Below are 18,497 nucleotides of genomic sequence, written 5' to 3' on the forward strand. Positions count from 1 at the left end.
ATGTGTTCCTGTATGCAACAGAAGGATGGTTTCTGTCTTCGTATCCATTCTGTTAGCCTGTGTCTTTTTATATGCAAGCTAAGGTCATTGTAATTGAGGGATATAAATGACCATTGATTGTTGACTCTTGTTTGTTTTGGATTTCCTGATGTTGGTGTTTTTGTGTGTGGATTTCCATCCCTCTTTTCTTTTGGTGTTTGGTAAAGTGGGATTATCTATTGCCTATGTCTTTTTGAATGTAGATAACTTTGTTGGATTGGAGGTTTCCTTCTAGTACATTCTGTAGTGCTGGATTAGTGGATATGTGTTGTTTAAATCTGGTTTTGTCATGGAATATTTTGTTTTCTCCATCTATAGTGATTGAAAGCTTTGCTGGCTACAGGTGTTTGAGCTGGCATCCTTGTGTTGCCTTAGTGTTTGTAGAACATCTATCCATGACCTTCTGGCTTTTCAAGTTTCCATTGATAAATCATTTGTAATTCAGATAGACCTGCTTTTATGTGTTACTTGGCCTTTTTCTTTTGCAGGTCTTAATATTTTTTCTTTATTCTGTAAGTTTGGTGTTTTGATTATTGTGTGGCAAGAGGACTTCTTTATGTGGTCAAGTCTATTTATTGTTCTTTAAGCTTTTTGTACTTTCATAGGCATATCCTTCATTAGATTGGGAATGTTGTTTTCTCTGATTTTGTTGAGTACATCTTCTGTACTTTTGAGCTGTATTTCTTCACCTTTTTCTATACCTGTTAATCTTAGGTTTAATCATTTCAGTGTCTCATATTTCCTGAATATTTTGTTAGGGTTTTTTTGGACTTGAGATTTTCTTTGTTTGATGACTCTACATCCTCTAGTGAGACTTCAGCACCTGAAATTCTCTCTTTCATTTTTGTATTCTATTGGTTATACTTGCATCTGTAGTTCCTGATCATTTACTCAGCTTTTCTATTTCCAGCATCCCCTCAAGCCTTGAACTGTTTGAATTGTTTCCTTCACTTGTCTGGTTGTTTTATCTTGGCTTTCTTTAGATTCTTAAAGAGATTTATTTATTTCTTGAATTTTTTGGTTTTTCTTTACATCTATTTCTTTGTTTTATCTTCTATTTCTTTAAGGGATTTTCTCATTTCCTCCTTAAGGGTCTCTGTCATCTTTATAAAATCTCTATCATCTTAATAAAATAGTTTTTAGGTCCTTCTCTTCTGTTTAATTTGAATTGGGCTTTCCAGATCTTGCAGGTGTGCAGTCCTTAGATTCTGGTGGTGTCATATTAGTCTTTCTGTTGTTTGGTATGTCTTTATATTGTCCTCTTCCTATCTCTTCTTTGAGTGGGTGCATTTGGGGGAGTCTCTCCCTCTCTTCTAGTGTCCTGGTTGTATGTATGGGCCAAGACTTCAGTGTCTGCAACTTTGGATGGTCTGACCTCTCCTTGTATTCTCCTCACTCAAGGGGAGGACATAGGGGCCAGGGCTCAAGTGGAAAAAGATAGCAAACGGCAGAGGATGGAGGGCAGAGGTGGAGGGGAGGCCAAGAGTTAGTTGTGGCCAGACTCAGGGTGGTCCTTCCTGTCAGGGCAGGTCCACTCTACTTGAGGAGCAGGCCCAGGAAGGTACAAGGAGGAGGGAATGGTGCAAGCTGGGGCCCAATCAGAGACCACACTCACCTCAAGCAGAGGGCAGACCAACACACCAGTTTTGAAATGTTAAAGATAAAACAGAAATATTTTCTGTTCATAACTCACAATTCTTTTTGAACAAGAGAAATCAATCCAGGAAAAAATATGTTCATATAAAAAAGGGAAAAAGCACAAGTTAGACAGTTTTCATAGCACCAGTTATTGGGGAGATATAGAGAGATATTTGGAAGAAACAATGAATACTGCATAGTATACATGCAAGGCAGTTAAAGAAGGCAATGGTTGTTTACATTGGGAAGATTGAAATCAGAAGAAGATCGAAGGAACGATGAGACAGCCAAACTTGAGAGCAAATAATGACAGGAGAGTATTGCTGAAGAGCAGGTCCAAAAGAGATCCTGCTACCCAGACCACTTCATGTACAAATACACTCTTCATCTTGTTCAGAAAGCAATATAGAAACATGAAAGCATACTTCACAAGGACATTCAGTGTGCAGAACTGATGCATTAAATCATGAGAATCCCATTCAACTTACAGTGAAGAAAGGAAGCTTTTAAATGGTCTTCAATTATACCAACATGGGATGAAATGATTTAGTGAGTTTTTAAACCTTTTAACAATTACAAAAATGACACCAACATTACAGAAAAACCTTAAATTTGGGATGCATAACCAAACTCAGGATGGAATATTGAGGAAAAGATTCTTAAGTAAGTGAAGATCAAGGAATATAAAGAGGTTATAATACAGGACAAAATGAGTATAGGTTGAGATAATGGTCTCAAGTGAGTGGGAGAGCATGTTTATAGAAAATTGAATCAAAGTAGAGAAAGATGCAAAAATTTCAGACACCAATGCAAAGCACAATAGAAAGAAAATAAGATGCTAGATGTGCAGTCTTTGGCAAAATATCCCAACTAGTCAATACTCAGTATTACAAGAATCCTTGACATTTCACCTCTATAAGACTGAAAGACACAAGGTAATTTCACTGCCATAAATTAATTGTGAACCAAAGATAGTTATTTCCAAGGGACAGACACAATCACTCAGTGAACAACCATTTGCATTCTAAGACAGATTTTTAACTTTAGAAGAAATCCTATGCACTATCCATTGAACGATAGAGCCAGGGCAGATTTTAACTTTAGATACAATTCAAAATGTTAAAAGTAAATAGTGGATTAAGGAAAAGATATAACGTCGAATCCTCCCATTATTTTCATGAAGCTGTTGAGAAACATTAACTAAATTCTCACTTAAACTAGACACAAACGTATGTGTTTTTTTCCAATCCTTACTGGTAAGGTATGTAGGAGACTTCTTGGGAGGTTATCATCAGTTGTTCTGCAGGGACCAAAAGAATTCACATCTCTGCTCAGTCATTGTCACAGTTAGTCACCATTTGAGACTCTCCAAATGGCTGCTTGCACATGATATCTCAGTGTACTGAAGACAGACTGAGAGACAAGGTCCAGGTGGCAGCTAGTTTCTATTTAATATTTAAAGTCACATGCTAGAATTTCTACAGTTTTCTGTTTCATAATCCCCAGCCACTATGTTCTTCCAAATGTCCACAGAAGGGGGATTATGAAAGTGTGAGTGCTTTTACAGAATTAAAGTATTTTATTTTCAAATATAAAACTAAAGCAAAAATAAAAGAATCTACGAGACACGGAGAAAAAAATGAGCTGAGAATTTACAACTAATTTTCTTTTACAATAAGTCAGTTGCTAAGGAGCTGCAGACATGCTTCAGCCATTAAGAGCCTGTAATAATTATGCACAGGATCTGAGTAAACAATCAGGGTAAAATAAAGATAATATGATTAAGAAAAAAATTATTACAACCATAACACAAGACATATTGTTGAGTATGTCAAGACTGACATAATTCTTTGACATAATTTCTCTTAATTGTAACAGATTTTACTAGGACAATGAGTCTTCACATTATTTGAAATGTGATATTGATAGTGTCCAGCTTTTAAAATTTCAATTGAGAATAAACAACACTTTGTAGAAGTAATAGGACTGGAGAGATGATAATTAAAGTGGCAGCCATACAAGAATCTGGACATGAGTTTGGAGATTGGACTTTGAAGAGGAGGTGTAGTCTTGGTGAGTAGGTGTGGTCTTGTTGGAGGAAGTATGTATGTCACTTTGCAACATCTTTGAGCTTTTTTTTACTCCAATTTTGCTCCGTGTGACACTGAAACAACTTTCTATTGCTTTCTGTTCAAGATGTACCCAAAAATATGTCTGCTTGCATTTTCCCATTCTCCCTGTCATGATGACAATGGACTGAACCTCTGAAACTGTAAGTAAGTCACCCCAATTGAATATTTTCCTTATAAGAGTTGCTGTGATTATGGTGTCTCTTCACAGGGATATAAACCCCAAGAAAGACAGATTCTCAGCACCCACATAAAACCTAGAAACATTGTTGCATGTGTTTGTGACCTCCTAGGCTTGGGTTTGGGTGAGGAGGCAGACACTTGAAGATTAGGAGCTGGCTATGGGCTCTAGGTTGAATGAGCAACTCTGTCTCAAAGAATCAGATACAGAGTGATTAAGGAAGTCATCCAATATCAACATCTCATCTCCATGCACACATACATGTAAACCTACACATATAAATATCTGTGCATATAGATGGATACATGGAAACAGATGGATACTACATCGATGGAGGAAATATTGATTGATTAGATAAAGATGAACACCAAGAAACGTAGGCAGAAATTAATATATGAAGAAAGATGATAGATAAATATATAGATATATAGATAGATATATAGAAGATAATTAAATAAATAGACAGATGAATGGATGAAAAGGAAATACTAGACTCCAACTGCACACAGTAAGGATATTGTTTCTAGGTCTACAGAGAAACAATTAACACACTTAAATCTTGTGAAGGTTACAGTCACTCTGCACAACCTGGAATAATCTCTAGAAATTTTAATTCTCTCATATTCAGGAATAATATTCACAGTATATAAAAATAGTAAATACAGATGTTAAGTAAGTAGATAATGATGCCTCAAAGATTTCATGATTATTATTCTTAGTAGTATTCACCATGAATCTATGCAGTGTAGAAATTGTAGAAATGTTATATTTAAAATTAATTTGAGTGATTGTGTTTTTGAGTACTTGAACATGCTATTATTATTTCTGCCTTTGGAAGGCATTTTCTAATTTTCATTCTATGAATTGCCATTAAATATATCTTTAGACTTTGATTTGTATGAAAACAATGTGAAATGTTTTCTATATTTTAACCCCTGTAGTCATCTTTCTACACTAAGTATGTTAAACACTTTAAATAATTAATTTTTCATTTTCTTAAAGAAATAATATAATGTTGTATATGTACAAATGAAAATTGAATGAGTATTACATTTATAGATGTAATTCTCCAGGAAATAGACATAGGATAGAAAGATATTATAAGATAGCATCATATATTAGAAATTAGTAAAATTCTGAGGGTAAGAACCTGGAAGCAACCTAGATGCCCCTCAATTGAAGATAATGGAGAAAATGTGGTACATTTACAGAACGGAGTATTACTCAGCGGAAAGAAACAATGAAGTCTTGAAATTCATAGGCAAATGGATGTACCTTGAAGAAAACATCTTGAGTGAGGTAACCCAATCACGTAAGACAAACAGGGTATGTGCTCACTCATATATGGATATTAGACATAGAGCAAAGGACTACCAGCCTACAATTCACATCACCAGAGAAAGTAGGGAAGAAGGAGGACTCCAAATGAAGAATAAATGACCCCCCAAAACAGGGAAGGGGACAGGAACCCCTGAGCAAATTGGCAGCATGGGGTGGAGAGAAGGGGGGGTAGGAAGGGGAGAGGAGGAGAAAGTAAGGGTTGGAGAACAAGAGGGATCAGGAGGACTGAGACAGGGGAGGAATAGAGTAGAGCAAGAAAGGAAATGCCTTCACAGAGGGAACCAGTATAGGTTTGGAGAGAGGTCTGGCACTGAAGAAATGTTCAGGGATGACCCCAACTAAGAATCTAGGCAGTGGTTGACAGGCTGCCTTTGATGCCTTTCCCCTATAATGAGATTGATGACTACCTTGGTTGCCATTACTAGAGCCTTGACCAAGTAGCTGATCAAGGCAGAAGCAGGCACCGCAACTAAACACTGAACCATACTGCTATCATCCAGTTGTGGAGACAATGGAGGGATCAGCAAAGGAGCCAAGACTGTGCTGGAGAAACCCACAGAAACAGTTGACCTGACCTAGTGAGAGCTTGGAGACCCTAGTCGTAAAGCTGGGGATCCAGCATTGAACAGAACCAAGCTCTCTGAAAGTGGGTGCTAGCTGGGAGGTCGGGCAGTCTGCGAACTCTAACAGTGGAGCCAGTGTTTATCCCTAGAGCACAAGTATATATTGGGAGCCCATTCCCTATGGAGGAAAACTATTGCAGCCCAGATAAATGAAAGAGGGCCTTGCCTACCCCAAATGATGTGACCGACTTAATGCCCCCCCATTGAGGGCCTCACTGTCCCTGGCAAGTGGGTGCCCAGTGGGTTGGAGGGGTTGGTGGAAACCATGGTAGGAAGGGAGGGTGAGGGAATGGAAGGATTGATATGTAAAATAGGATTGTTTCTAAAATAAAAAGATTATCAAAATAAAAGAAAATGCATGTCGACATCTATGTAAGTATGAAAAAATTAGAAAACAAGATATGAAAGAGAACAAAATCCAAATCAAACATCATCATTTTGGACAAACCAATGAAATACATGTTTGCAAATATACCTCCAGGAGCTTCAGATAACATTGCCCAAATTTTCTTCCTTGAAACTTAAGTCTCAGTAACTTTTGTTAAATCTACTGCTTCCATATGCCTTTATAATGCAATAAATCTACCATCCTCTGGAATTATTAAATTGCCCTTTAAATAAAGGAACAAGAAACACGATCTTGATAAATGTTCTCATTTAGAGGATCCACAAATTAATTGCCCTTCTCATCCTCAAATCAATATGCTAATTAACTTTAATTTTCATCTGTTAGTAATGTGATTTGAGGCACAGGACATCCCAGAAATGATTATTATATATTTATCTGTTTGGCATTTTTATTTTGTTTGATCTTGCCTATCATTGCAAGTACAAATTAATCACATTTCAGTAGGGCAAGCGACTCCTAGATAACAAACACCAGAAACAAAATAAATCTTCTAGATAAATTAATGTACAACTAATAAAACATTCCACAAACTCATATTCAGTGGATGGCATCAAGAAATTGCAAGTGGAGTGCATCAATGCTGAGTTTCTTTTTTACCCTAATAAGGAAATGACTGATGAGGTAGCATGAGTAATAACTTGAAAAACTTTGAATTATACACATTCTGGTATAACAGATGCAGCAGGACTACCAAGTCTGTATGAATGGTAACAGGTGTCCGAGTTGAAACAGTTCCTCTGATACTTGAGCAAAGCAGTTATCGATGATTCTTGGCAGGGTAGTCATTCATGGTACTTTAGCTGAGTAGTCTTCCAAGATAGCAGAAGAAAGACGTGTTTGAAATGGTTATTCAGTCTCATATACTCAAATAGGAACAAGATACTTTCTTTGAAGTCTACCACTGTATTATCTGCAGGATAAATCTTTTTTAATTTTTAAGAAAGGATCATGCTTCTAAAAAATCCAATGGGCTTTATTTTCAGAGGCAGTTTAAAATTTAGTTCATATTCCATTTTATTTTTCTTTAAAAGCAATAGAATTGGCATCAAGTTTATTATACATGTATTGTGATTTACTGAATTAAAGTAATACTATCTTGATTCATCTCCCTTATTCTATATGTCCTTCTGAAACAGGTGTCTTGTACCTACTCTTAGATATAATCTATATTGGTGGAAGAAATCCAGGATTAAGTATACTCTAGCAGGCCAGAGCATGCCAATCATGATGCTAATGGGTTTTTGTCCTTTTCCCCTTTTCCCTCTCTCTTGCTAGAAACCATTAAATTATATTCCTAAAGCTAGTAACCAAGGTCAAGCCTTTATTTTGCCAATGGCTCATTCCTGAGACAAAACACCAGGGTCCAATAATAAAAATTCATTATTTTCCTAATATATCCGAACAGGACTAGCAGAGAATCCCCAATAGTCCCCTTAAAAACCCTCTCCTGCAAAAAAACATACCTGCTTATTGCTTTCTGCTGCTTGCTGTCTTCTCAGTCTGATCCAGAGGCAGTCACCATGCCCAAACTGTTGCCCCTTGGGATAATAAATCTCGATAGTGCTGAGTTGCTGAGTTCAGTATCTATGTACATCCTGTACTGACACCTGAGGACTGCTCTTCTTACACAGGACTATATTTCTGTAGGTAAATGTACCTTCTTCTTTAACATTTGCAGGCCCTCACATGCCTCTAGGTCACTAGGACTGATGTTTTCTACAAATAACCACATTACATTCAATGATAGAGGGACTGCAGCTGCATCTTTGGGGGGTTGTCTACAGACTTCTAGAATCAAGTGCTTTCCTTAATTACTGATCCAGATAGGTGTGAACTATCAACTATTAGATCTCACCTTTAAAATAGGGCAGCACCATAGCATATTGCAAGCCCCCCTTCCTTACCTGTATTTGAGAGCATTCCTGAAAACCCATCTCCATTCCCAAATTCTGGTAGAATTAACTGGTACCTCAGTTACTACTGAATTACAGCTCAACTTCTTTACACACTCAGTCATGATCCCTCCCAGACCCAAAATCTATGTAACTCAATGAACATCTACAAAGTTAGAATAGGCACTCAGAATGGAAGCTGGAGCTTCCATTAAATTGCACACTTCCAGAATAAACAAGTAACATTTGAATGGCACAGATCAGAAGATATTCCTAGGAGTCTTGTCTTGCACAGAGCTAGACCTGTGTTTGCTGCTGCTGGACTTGACCCTAAGGAACAGATCTGATCTGAGTTTGTGAAGCAGAAGATCAGGTAGTGGCAAGAATTTGAGAAGCCTTTGTTGTAGTAGCTGATGACCCTAGCTGTATATGCAGGTGTTACTATGAAATATATGTTGAATGGTTTCATCCTCGACTCCACAATAATGTCAATGGCCTCATTTCTGCTCATTGTAGACCTGGCCCCCTCTCATATCAGGACAAGACAGAGGAGTTAACTACAATAGGATACCCCGAGAAGAGAAGTTTTGTTGCACAATGCTGTAATTGTGCTAGTTAGGTAGTTTGTTAATCCCTTACTGTGTCTCATAAGGATAAGTAAGTTTATGAATTTAGCTTTATTATATATAAGTTTGTATAGAATACATAAATACTTCCATTACCTGTGCTTTACAATGCAGTGTGGTCCTGTAATACAATGGAAAACGAAGGAATATTATATAACTGTATATTTAGAAAATAATTACATTAGCTATATAGAGGGCCATTGAAAGTTCTAAATATTAAGGATTCCATCACACTTAATAAAGAACAAACTAAGTATTCAGTGTGAACTCTAAGTCATCCAGCCCAGCTTTTTAAAAACAAAGAAAAACCTTTTAAACTATTTATTTTGTGTGTCTGAATGATGTGTCTGTAAGTTGTATACAATATCTAGAGAGGTCAGAAGAAAACATCAGATGCCACAAAACTGCAGTTTCAGAACTCCTTGGGTGCAGGGAACCAAATCTAGGTGTTCTACCAAATCACCAGTGATCTCAGCAGCTGAGCCATCTAATCAAGCCCTAATTCTTATTTGTTAACTATTCAATGTTCAACCTCAAGTTAACATGAGCCTTAAAATGATGAAAACAGAGAATGACCCTTCCAAATATGGCTCACATAAACAACTGAAATAAATGTTACCAGGGCAGCTGTGGAGATTCTCAAGTCGACAGTTTCTCAAAATAGTTAAAAATGGTCCAGTAGCCAGGGAAGGAACAGACTTGAGCAGTGGTAAATTAAAGGTGCTGATACGTTTTCCAAAAACTTAAATGTCTGTTTCTAATTGCTTTTCCTTTCGAGCTGGTAGTTTCAGTTGAAGAAGCTAGAGCCTGCAGTTCTTTCCCAGCAGGTCATAGCCCCCAAAAATCTGCAGGGGAGATCTAGTCTTTCCATATGGCGGGTGGATCAGTTTTCTACTGCATTTTTTTATCTGATTACCAGTAAACACAAAAGAGGGAATTTACAGGTAGCTAAAAAATCTCTTAAAACTAAAGTACCTCTTAAAATTATAATAAATGGTAAAATTATGAAAATCTATCAACTCACTTCCTGAATTCTTCAGCTCTTCAATTTTTCATGTGTGTGTGTGTGTGTGTGTGTGTGTGTGTGTGTGTGTGTGTGTACTTAGCAATTTCAGATACAAAAATTCTCTTCCTTTGTATACTGGGAGAAAGATTAATTTATGAACTTGGTTATTGATTCATGAGACACAGTATGTGTTTAACTGTAACTAATAAAAACTAGCACAATATTAATGTTGTATAATGAGACCTAATGCTCTCAGAATACCTGGGCAGTGAAAGACAGCAAGGCTAGTAACATTGAAGTAAGGTTAATCACAGAAGATATTATAGAAACAGAGCTGCTACACCCTGGAGCAAACCACAATCAGCTACGAAAAAGATCGATTGGTCATGAAGTTCACTCATCAGGATCACAGTTTATTCTGCTTCAAAATCACATTTTCTTTTTGATTTTTCAAGACAATGGTTTCTCTATGCAACAGTCGTGGCTGTCCTGGAACTCCCTCTGTAGACCAAACTTCCCTCAAACTCAATAGAGATCTCCCTACCTCTGCTCCCAATTTCTGCGATTAAAGATGTGTACCATCACCATGCAGCTAAAATTACATTTTCATGTGGGCTTCCAGCTTGAAAAGGTGGCTCAACAGACAAGAGTACATGTTCCTCTTGAAGAAGATAAGGGTTCAGTTTATAACACATGCAGCTGGCAACTCAAAAACACCTGTAACACCAGTTCCAGTGGATCCAATATCTCTGGCCTCTGAGAATTGATGCAATCCCATGTGCTTAATATACACAGTGGCATACAAATAATAAAAAATAAGTGTAAGAAAGATAAGTTTCCTAAACTCATGTCCAAAGATAGGCATTATGTACGCTTATAGGTATAAAACACATATACTCTATGATATATAAACATATATATATATATATACACATATATGCTCTGTCACCTACCTCTCTCTATATATATATTTTCCATAGATAGACAGATGAGTACTGTTTGATTTTTTATTCATAAATTGTCAGTTGAAACAGATACTAGGCATTTATACAAACAAATGAAAACTAAGGAAGTTTTTATTTCCCTTCCAATACGCATATATTGATTATTTTAAGTTTAATTAATTTAAATCATGATTCTTAATTTTATTATTTACAATGATTTGTAAACTTAGGAGGGTAATATTAAAGTTCAAATGACTAAGTCTCATACAACAATGCTTATGATATTGCATGATACGTGCATGTCTGTCTTATGACGGAAAGTAACACTGTGCTGTGAACTAAGAGACAAACTGTGAGGACTGTGTAAATAAAGGAAAAGGAATCACTTTGGTCCTTAGGTGTAACAGCCTAGAAATAGGGAAGATGGCTAAAAGCATCTTGTACTCCAGACAGACAGGAATATTGAAGAACTTGCTTGAAGCTGTACCCATTACAGGAAAAGGCAAGTTGGGTAAATGGAGAAAGAAATAAAGACTTGCCGTGCTGAGTCTCTGCACCTTAAAGAACTATTGGTGTAGGAGGGAAAACTGCATTCGTTCCATGAGATCATGAGACTTGGAACTGAACCCTGCTACGGCTCCTCAGTTCACCATGGACTCGTAACCACATTAGTTACAATGGTAACTCTACTCTTAGGTACTAATTTTGGTTAGTTGATGTATGTTCTGTGCTGTCCTACAAAGAACAATTATAGGGGAGATAACCAATCAAATTTTTTGACTTTTTATCATTTTTTATTTTAATTTTAATAGCTTGTTTTACATGTCAATCCCAGTTCCCTCTCCTCCCACACTCCCCTTCCCCCCCACCCTCCCACCCTATTGCCAAATCCTTCCACATAGAGGATATCTAGAGTCTGTCATTTTACTCTGGGTAGGGTCCAGGCACTCCCCTAAGAGTCCAGGCTGAGAGAGCATCCCTCTTTGTGCTATAGGCACACGAAGACTGTTTGTATATCAGGGATAGACACTGATCCACAGCTCAAGGCCTCATAGGTTGCCCAGGCCTTCTCGCTGACACTCACATTTTGGGAGTCCAGATCAGTCCCATGCTGGCCTCCCCACTGTCAGTCTGGGGTCCAAGAGCTCTCCCCTGTTCAGATCAGCTGTCTCTGCTGGTTTTGCCAGCCCATTCTTTGCCAATTTGCTCATCACTCCTCTCTCTCTGTCACTGGGTTCCTTGGGTTCAGTTCAGTGATTAATTGTGTGTTTGCCTCTGCTTCCATCAGTCACAGGATGAAGGCTCCCGGATGGTTATAGACATCAAGTTCATTATCAGTAATGGGCATTCGAGGTGGTCTCTCCATTATTGCTTAGCTTGCCAATTGGTGTTATCCCTTTAGATCACTCGAGGTCACTCTGGTGCCTGATCTGTATTCGATTTTATGATTCCCTCTTCCCCTATTCTAACCCCACCCCCTCAACTTCCTGTTCCCCCATGACCAACTCTCTTCCTCTTCACCCCCTCTCTTCTTCCCAGGTCCCACTCCCCCCCCACCCCTCGCCGTGTTCCCCATCCATTCAGAGGATCTTGTCTAATTTTTGACCATGAGTTTACATTTCAGTTTTTTGAGCATTGCTCCAAGAAGAAATAGCTAATTTTATTTATCAACACCAGTTTGTCCTTTAGCTGTGCAGTGAGTTTAAAGACCCTCCCCTTCCTTCACATCTACCCTACCAGACACCAAGAAGTTATTCCAACTGGCATTTAACTTAACAGAGTCAAGGAAATTTGAAGAAAATTAAACTTAAGTCCAAATGCATCAAAGACCTCAACAAATCCAGCCACACTGAAACTCTTTGAAGAGAAAGTGGGAGGTACCCTTGAATGAATTGGTACAGGAGACAAGTTCCTGAACATAAAACCAGTAGCGCAAACACTGAGACCAACACTCAATAAATGGTACCTCCTGAAACTGAGAAGCTTCTGTAAGGCAAAGGACACAGTCAACAAGACAAAAAGGCAGCACACAGAATAGGAAAAGATATTCATCAACCCTACATCTGACAGAGGGTTGATCTCCAAAATTCACAAAGAACTCGAGAAGCAAGTCTCCAAAATTCCAAAGAATGCCATTAAAAAATGGATGAAGTAAATAGAGAATTCTCAATAGAGGAGTCTAAAATGGCTGAGAGACACTTAAGTAAGTGATCAACATCCTTAGCAATTTGGGAAATGAAAATCAAAACAACCCTGAGATATCATCTTACTCCTGTCAAAATGGCTAAAATAAAAAACACCAATGACAGCTTATGCAGGAGAGGATGTGAAGAAAGGGGAACACTCATCCATTGCTGGTAGGAGTGCAAATTTGTACAGCTACTTTGGAAATCAGTATGGTGTTTCCTCAGGAAAATGGGAATCAATCTGCCACAAGATACAGAAATTCCACTCTTAAGTACATACCCAAAACTTATGCATTTATACAACAAGGATATCTGTTCCACTATTTTCCATAGAAGCATTATTTGCAATAGCCAGATCCTGGAATCAACCTAGATGCCCCTCAACTGAAGAGTAGATTGAGAAAATGTGGTACGTTTAAACAATGGAATACTACTCAGCAGAAAAAGAAATGGAGTCTTGAAATTTGCAGGCAAATGGATGACACTAGAAGAAACCATCCTGAGTGAGGTAACCCAGTCACAAAAAGACAAACATGGTATGTACTCACTCATATGTGGACTTTAAGCGTGGCTCAGGGGAGTGTCTGCCTACCATCCCATTGCCAGTGAGTCTGGGAAACAGGGAGGTTCCCAAGAGAGATATGCATGATAACCCAAAGAAGAGGAATGAGGCAAGATCTCCTGAGCAGATTGGGAACAGTGGGTGAGGGGAGAGGGTACCAGGAAAAAAGGGGCAGAGAAGAGTGGGGCAGAGAAAGACATAGGGGAGCAGGAAAGTTTAGTCGGGGTAACAATAGAGTAGAGCAGAATGAGAGATACCTAAAAAATGGAGTCATTATAGGTTTGAGAGGAGAGAGATTTAAGAGATCTACAAGGATAACACCAACAGGCAAACTAAGAAATAGCAGACAGACTACTTAAATAGCCCCTCCCTGATTATCAGATTGATGACTATCTTGTATGCCATCCTAGAACCTTCACCCACTAACTGATGGAAGCAGAACCAGATACCCACAGCTAAATACTGAACTGAACTCCTGGAACCCAGTGACAGAGATCGAGGAGTGATGAGCAAAGGGGTCAAGACTGTGCTGGTGAAACACACAAAAACAGCTGGCCGGACAAGGGGAGCTCTTGAACCCAAGGCTGATGGCTGAGAGTCCAGCAGGGGACTGATACAGACTCCCTTAGCGTAGTTTCAGTGAGGAGCCCTCAGCAATCTCCAGGACCTAGGGTAGTAGATCAGTGTTAACCATGGTTTATGAATGAACTTTGGGAGCTCATTCCACATGGAAGGATGCTCTCTCAACCTGGACACTTGGGGAAGGGCCTAGGTCCTGCCATGGATGAAATGCCAGACTCTGGAGATCCCCCTTGGAGGCCCTCAGTCCCTCTGGGGAATGGTGTGGGGACTGGGGGGGAGTTGGAGGGAGCCGGTGGAGGAATAAGGGAGGAGGGGTGGGAAAGGGAACTGGGTTTGACATGTGAAGCAAGCATGTTTCTAATTTAAATGAAAACATATAAAAATGCTAAAATGCCACCATATGTATTTTAAGATCTCATTCCGATAATCTTTATCTATCGATCTATCTATCTATAATCTCTGATCTCACCTTTGTAAGCCTCTAGTGCCCTGAATTCTTCCTTTTTTATGTGCTGTCCCACCCTGTGTATGATTGTGTTTGTGTGTGTGTGTGTATGTGTGTGTGTGTGTGTGTGTGTGTGTGTATGAGTGCAAGAGACACATGTCTGTGATATATATGGACTCCACTAAGTGAGTGGTGTCATATGAACCAGAGTACTACCCACAAAAGTTCACTCTGGTTTTTAAATTTTCATTTCACATAGCCAGGCACCTTCTTGTCTATCAGTTTGAGTATTTTCATATAATAAACAAATGGATGCAGTCTAATTACAGAGTGGTACTCTGGCTTAGGTGACCAAACTTCTGCTTCACACTTGACTGTCGTTTCTTTGCTGACCTAATGTCAATGGTTAAATCATTGGTGTCACTGCCACTAGAACAGTTGCATATGATTATCTTTATGGCATTGGGTTATACCTGAAGCTGTATTTTGAGACGTTTTTCAAGTTCTCACATGGGTTACTTGGAGGTATTTATTACAGTAAGAGAACTCATAGAATTACTTTGGAAATATCATGTACAGAAAATTCTCATCCATATAATAGTTACTCTAATTTTTACTATCTAATTCCTGACAAAGTTTTTTACTTTTATGTCTCATTTTTTGTTGTTTCTTTGTTCCCAGCTTTGAAACTGTCCTATAATCTCAACATTTGTTGTTATAAGTTTCTATGTCTTGATTTAGTTCAATTGTCAAGATGTCAAATTTTTATCGATATGTTACAGTTCATTATGTATTTAAATCTTTTGAGTCATTTTTCTCATATATTCATGATGTAGGTCAATTTTTAAAAGTTTAAGAATTTTCCATGCCAATCTGTTTTAAATTTCTAATTAAATTATACTGTAGTTAGAGAGAACACTTCCTATCAGTAAATTATTTTGTTTTGGTTTTGGTTTTGTACCTATCTTCTAGTTCAGCAAATTTTTGGAATTTGTCACAAATGTTAAAATAATTGTATAATTCTCATTGCTAAGTGATGCATTTTATTAGTGTCACTCAGACCAGTTTGGTTGTGGGAGCTGGGCCAAGTTCCTAAATGTCTGCTTAAATTTCCTCTGTTTATTTTTTCACTCATTGAGTGTTGAGATATATGACTCCAATGTTGTGTTTTTCTTTCTGCTCTTTGAATGCCTGATTTTTGCTCTGTACTTTAGTTAGGAGTTATTATAAACATTGAGAAATTAATATTTAAAAAACTGTTCTAGTAACTTTATATTCCTTAGTGGTGTCCTCTGAAATTAACTATATTGATGGGGAATGTCATTCTGTATGCAGTGAATATATGTTTCTCCTCTTCATTGATCAATAAAGCCAAATCACTGGTAGGATATATCCAGCAAGGAAGTATAGGTGGGGATACCAAAATAGGAGAATTCTGGGGAGAGTAATGCAGAGGGTGAGTTTCCAGAGAGATGCCATGTAGCTGCCATGGAAGAAAGAGGCTCTGGCATCTCTGGTAAGTCAAGACAGCATAGAGATACGTACACATATTAATAGAAATTGGTTAATAATTAAGAGACAGCTAGCCAATAACAAGCCTGGGCTATCAACCAAACAAATTGTAATTAATATAAGCCTCTGTGTGCTTATTGGGACTGAAGGGCAGTGAGATCAGGCTGGTGAGAAACTTCTAACTGCCTGTGGCTCTCAAATGTTTGGGAAGGATTTCCACATAAAACCTGACAAAGGCTTTAAAAAGATTCTAAACACAAATGAACAGAGGCAAGCTGATATGAGGGTATCAGCATTTTCTCAGGTGATCTCTGTTTGCTAGAGGCAAGCAGAAGCTCATGACTCCTCCAAAAGAGGCTTCCTGACTCAGCTATAATAGCAGAAACTGCATGGCTCTTCTAAAAATCCCTGCTATGAAAAAATTAAATGGTATTTACAAGCAGCCAGTAGCATGCTTCTTGCTGGAGACATAGACCTAGAAAATCTGTAGAGTTTTGGCAATAAGCACAACTCCCACTATGAAGCTAGACTCTAAGAAATCCAAAGAATAGGGCCAGGCCAGCCACCACTTTAATTTTATTCATGCTGTTTAGCAGATTAAAGACTCATGTGGTCAGAAAAAGATAGAGATACAGTAAAGAAAGAGTTATAGGAACAAAACCTCTAAACAGTATACAGTGTGTTTACAAAAGTAAATACAAAAGGATAAGGTACTTAAAAAATAAATAGAGCCGGGTGTCAGTGGCACACGCGTTTAATGCCAGCACTCGGGAGGCAGAGACAGACAGATCTCTGTGAGTTTGAGGCCATCCTGGTCTACAGATCGAGTTCCAGGACAGCCTCCAAAACAATACATAGAAATTGTGTCTTGATAGATAAATAGAGTAGCTGGAAGTGCTGGCACATGGCTCTAATCCTAGCATTCCAGAGGCAGAGGCAGGCATATCTCAATGATTTCAACGCCAGCCTGGTTTACAGAGTGAATTTTAGGACTGCCAAAAACAAAGAAAAGCCCTGTCTCAACAAAACCAAAAAATAAAAAATGAAAATAAAAAACAAAGTAATTTAAAAGAACCTACATAATGATGGAATATAAACAGAGAATCTGAATAATATATGTTATTGTGTTGTCTTTGAATTGTTTGGTTGCTGAGCAAGGAGTGACAGCTGCTAAAAGATATTTGATTATAAATGCTGCTGGATTCATCCAAGCTACGTAGTTTGAAAATGCCTTCACTTTAAAATTTAAGTCTACGGACATGTTACTTTGGAAAAGAGGTTCTGCTTTGTTTCCAGGGAAGATGAAAAGCTGTAGACATATACGGTTTGGTCAAACAAGACCCCTGACGCAGCGGCCCAGTTGATCCAACATCCAAAACAGCTGAAAGGATGCAGCATCACAGATCATTACCCCCAAGATTTGGCCATGGTTCTGGGTTTTATCAGGATCCCCTTAGGACTGACAGAACCCCCAAACAGTAAGAAGCATTTTGGAAAGAACTACACCCACATTACTAAATATTATCAATAAATGTTTGTTTTCATTTAAACAGGTTTGTTGTCAATGATATAGAAATGAATACTTCGCATTTGTATGGATTTTGGTTGATTGATACGAATTTAAGGTTAATTTTGCTATATGTATATTTCTACTTGTAGGAAGAGATATTAGGACTGCACCACTAACCATGCCTACTTTGGGCGTGGCTAGAGGCATGTATGGAGGTGGTAATAAGAGGCGGTACAGGAGAGAAGCATGCTCTCTTTCAGGCTTTGGGTCCTGTAGCGAAAGCTGCTGACTCACCTTGGTTGCCAGTTTTCTCTTGTAAGTACTTGCCACAGTAAATAGTTACCTATACCCTCATCAAGTGTGCTGTTTATCTTTCCATCTACTCTTCTTTAACTATTGTGTTTATAAAGCTCTTTTAAAATTGTAATGCATATACCTATAGTAGTCAAAACTTATAGTCATGTTAGTTAGTTAGTTACCCAGACATATTTCAAACAGAGAGGCATTCTTCAAAACCTTTCAAAAACCTACAAAATGTTCCTGGAAACACCAATTATTTCAGAGAGTGTAATTGGCATCAAAGAAACTCATTATGGTGTTTGCCTTCAATGTGGCAGAAATAGTCATTTGGATAAGAAATTGTTCTTGCCTGGACTGCTTGACAGCATGCTGTCAACACTGGACAAGCAGGTTACCAAGAAAAGTGACTGGTGTACTTGCCAAGGGTCGGGATGGTCCTTCAAGGTACTTGCTTTATATAAAAGTTTCCCAGATACTTTGGGCCTAGACTGAGGAGCAATGCCCCAATGTTACACAGAGACTTCGAGTGACTGTCTATGCAGTGAGATGTCTCTGTCACATCCTTAGTTTAT

The sequence above is a fragment of the Mesocricetus auratus genome, unplaced genomic scaffold, assembly GCF_017639785.1.
Source record: "Mesocricetus auratus isolate SY011 unplaced genomic scaffold, BCM_Maur_2.0 Super-Scaffold_100040, whole genome shotgun sequence".
Taxonomy (NCBI): domain Eukaryota; kingdom Metazoa; phylum Chordata; class Mammalia; order Rodentia; family Cricetidae; genus Mesocricetus; species Mesocricetus auratus.